This window comes from Mus pahari, chromosome 16, assembly GCF_900095145.1.
Source record: "Mus pahari chromosome 16, PAHARI_EIJ_v1.1, whole genome shotgun sequence".
NCBI lineage: Eukaryota > Metazoa > Chordata > Mammalia > Rodentia > Muridae > Mus > Mus pahari.
Window position 1 is genome coordinate 39,096,451 of NC_034605.1, and position 3,875 is coordinate 39,100,325.

The following is a 3,875-nucleotide window of genomic DNA, read 5'->3' on the forward strand; positions in this document are numbered from 1 at the left end:
GAGGAGGAGGAGGAGGAGGAGGAGGAGGAGGAGGAGGAGGAGGAGAAGCTAGAAGTCAAAGGGGTCACAGAAGAGGTCAAGTTGGCCTGAGCAAGGTCTGCAGCTGCTTACTCCCCCGGCTCCTCCCTTTTCCTTAATCCCTTAGATTTTATACTTTTTATCCCTCTGTGTATTTATATAAAATATAATATCCTGAGGGACTAGATAGGAACCAGGGGCAGGGTTCAAGGCAGTGGTGCTGGGAGACCTCTTCCCAGAGCTGCCTTGTCCATCCTGCCCCAGGCCTTAGTTTTGAACCATGTAGGGTCTGAGTGGAAAGAAAACAACCGGAAGACAAAATCCTGAACTGCCAAGGGCCTGCATAGGAGCTCTGCTAAGATGCCCTCATTAGGATCTCTAGAAGGGGTGACAGGGTCTTCTGGGCCCCCTTATTCAGGCTTAGGTAACAGCAGTCATTTTTAGATTGGTTCTTTTTATACCTTCCCACTGGTCTTGGGCAAACAGAAAACTTACATTGCCCCGTCTTCCTCAATTCTGCAGGTGGAGGTTATTAGCCTAGTTTCCTTTTTGAGGTATTTTCATTTTGTGAGACTCTTTGCAATAAAACAGTGCATTTCTATAGAAAGAGAAAAACAAAAGAACAGGAGACAGGCACTTGTTCTTTTAGCATATTCTTGCACCACTGCTGGGCTGGGGTACAACTGGTAAGGCAGGGAGACAAACATGCCTGGCTGGAGTCCCTAGGAGCCTCGTGGAACATTGCATAACAGGCTCTGTGAAATGAAAGCACCTGAACAGTAGATCCAACTCAGGCACCCAGCCCTTCTTGGAATTGAGCAAATCCTGAGACCCAAACATCACGTCAGAGTAAAACTTGGTCCTTTGCCAGGCATAGTGACAGCAGAGTCCGGGCGCACTGCCAGAGACAATGTTCCACTGGAGGTCATGCTCCTGCACTAAGGGTGAGACCCAAGCTGGGTACATGTCAGCCCTTGAACTCAACAGTGAGGTCACCAGCACCTCCTCGGTAGGCCCTGTCCCAATACAGTCAGTGGCAAGGCTGTGCAAATGCTCACCATCCTTCCTTGGTTACAGGCCAGAACCAGCAAGCTCCTGTGAAGTGGAAACTTGTGTTCTTTGGCAGGTTAGTGATAGCAAATGATGGTTTGCTGGGGCACACAGGTGAAAGCTGCTAAGGCAAACTCTTCCTGAAGCAGACACTGGTGAAAGGATGTTTGGATATAGCCGACATGTGAAAGGAGGCTTGATAAAGGAGTATAAATGTGACCCCACAGACAGTGGGAGAGAAGCACTGAACCTAGGTTTGGTTTGTTCCACATATATTATTCGATAAAGACACGCATGTATTGTTAGCCTTACATAGTGTTGTTGAGCTCAAGTTGGGATAACTCCAGCATTGAGAGAAACTCGCCCACAAACTGCTTGTGAGGTTCCCATGGCAGCTTGCTGCTTCTGTGGCCTTGACTCAGGCCAGTTAGAGAGCCTGGTGATTTCTTCTGGATTGAACTATGTATAGTTGCTGCTTGGTGCCTGATGTTGGCTTGCTGAAAGGACTGGACTGTAGCTGCCAGTTAGTGTGTGATATCTGCCTGCCTAGCGAACTAGTCTGCAGCTTCTGAATCATATTTGGTATTTGCTACGGGACTGAATTGCTGCCCAAGAGGATGAAGCTCACCCCCAAAGAACTATGGAAGAACAGGTCCACTTCCCCCATATCCTAATAACTTTTCTCTTCCACAACCTCTGGTGGGTGGTGGGCTAGAGAATCGGTTGAACCCTTATTAAAAGTAGGTTGCAAAAAAATGTATGCCTGATGTATGTCTGTTCCCTGATCTGGGAGGCATCTCTGATGACCACTGGGCACTAGGCTGCCCTAGCTATTCACTCCCTCGGGACCACTGTCATTAGGGCGAATGAGAAGGCAGGCTCAGAGATGCTTCTCAGGACAAAGGCCAGCCCTGCGCATCCACTGTGGATGCTCCCCCCCTATCTCTGCGTTAGCTGCTTTCAGTTTGCCATTGTTACCAGTTGACAACCGTCCAGCACCTTACTTGGTGGACAGCGAACAGTTCTGTAGTCTGCACCACTTTATGGGATCCTCTAGGGTTTGGACTTTGTGGGCTTCCAGAATTGAGGGATCGTTACTGAGAGTCGTGGTTTCCTCAGAACCCAAGGCAAGGTAAAAGTCTTCCAGAGGAGTCAGTGCTGAGAGACTCTGGGTAGGAGGCAGGGTCACACTCACTTCCAGACTCAGGCCTATGCAATGCCCTCATTTACTGTCCCTTTCGAAAGGTGCCTGGGGAAGTTTGATGAAAAAGTTCCCCATGATTCACAGTGAGTGTCCTCTTTTCTGGTTGTGCTCAATCATTCTGTACATCCAGTGCTTTCTGGAAGTTTCTCTGGGTGCATTCTATCCCAAACTATTCCTAACAGGATGCTGACAGCTGGCAGCAGGTCCCCTTCCTGTGCCCTCAATTCTGATGTCTATGAAGCCTGTGCTGAGGCTGGGAAACAATAGAAACAGTGTCAATCTCAGCGGGCAGGTTCCTACAGCTCTTCTGCTGGCCACCCAGAGAGAGCTTCCCTTGTCCTTGGGGCCCAAAGGTTTGCAGTGGCTACATTGTGGCCCCTTGCTCACAGGCCCACAGGGTGCTATGAGTGACACCCAAGGACTTTTGGTATGCAGTTAGCAGTAATTTCTTTCCAGTGCTTTAGCACCGGCAAGAATGACATTACAATCCAGGGTCACTTCTGACTAGCTGCGCTCCCCTACATCTCTCCTTCTAGCAGTCAGGTTCTGGAGCACACTACAACTGGGAGAAAAATCTCAGTGTAATCCAGACTGCCTGGCAGGGCCTCTGAGGGGCCCCCAGTCCTATGTGAGATCTTATTCCAGCTAAGTGGCAAGGAGACATCTGTGCTGCAAGCATTGAGAAAGAGCTGACAGGGAAGTGCAGGAAACCAGGACATCAGCAGCCACACGTGCAAGGGGCAGAACACAGACCCTGTTAACATAGGCATCAAAGAGCTACTTCCTGAATGTTCCTTCAGGACTCCCAGGTCACAGGGTCAAGGAGACATCTGAATTCATGAGGAAGATTCTTGCCTTTCCTGAAATGTCTGGGTAAAGACATATCTTGGCTAGGGGATAGGACAAGGCTATCTATACCACACTTGTGGAAATGTCAAGCTATGCCATCCCAAAATAAGCAGCTGCTCCCCGTGGTCACACCTTTCTTGGATGCCCGCCCTTCATATTTGAACCTTACTCCCGTCTCCCTCCTCCCAGATGCCCAATGCTTACAGTCATTTGTCAATGCCCCTTAGTCTGCTTTCCAGCTGGGCCATCTTTCACTCAAAATGACCATGGCTAGGCCTCAAAGACAGTGCAATGCCTTGTACATCAGCCATAAGGATGGGGCTACTGTGAAGGGGTCTCGTCTATGGGGACAGGCTGCTGGCCACAATGCTCAGGCTCCCCTCTTTTCAAGGGAAGCAAGAGGCCTGTGGCCCTTAGTTTCCTGTAGAAAGTTTCTCTGGATGGGGCAGGAAGAGAGGGCAAAAGCGGAGCCTGAAATGACAGCGGCCCTTGTGAGGCCAGGGCTTTTGCTTCCTTGGGTCAGCCTATTGGTAGTGGCTCTCTGGCACCCCTCAACTCTTTCCTCAAGTCAAGTTACCTTATCAATAGCTTACTCCTAATTCTCAATTAAGTCTTCATTCAAGGCCTCTCAGAGGTCAGCCTCTTGGGGTCCCTTTCTCTCTCTCTCTTTCTTTCTTTCTTTCTTTCTTTCTTTCTTTCTTTCTTTCTTTCTTTCTTTCTTTCTTTCCTTCCTTCCTTCCTTCCTTCCTTCCTT

At 49.2% G+C, this 3,875-nt stretch overlaps 1 protein-coding gene and 1 pseudogene across 1 annotated transcript in view; one reads left to right on the forward strand and one right to left on the reverse strand.

The window, feature by feature from the left end:
- The window catches only part of LOC110333920, a 1,387-nt pseudogene extending 1,297 nt beyond the window's left edge, over positions 1–90 (forward strand).
- Lyrm4 (LYR motif containing 4) overlaps positions 1–3,875 on the reverse strand; it is a 123,172-nt gene that overhangs the window by 13,448 nt on the left and 105,849 nt on the right. The window lies entirely within an intron of this gene.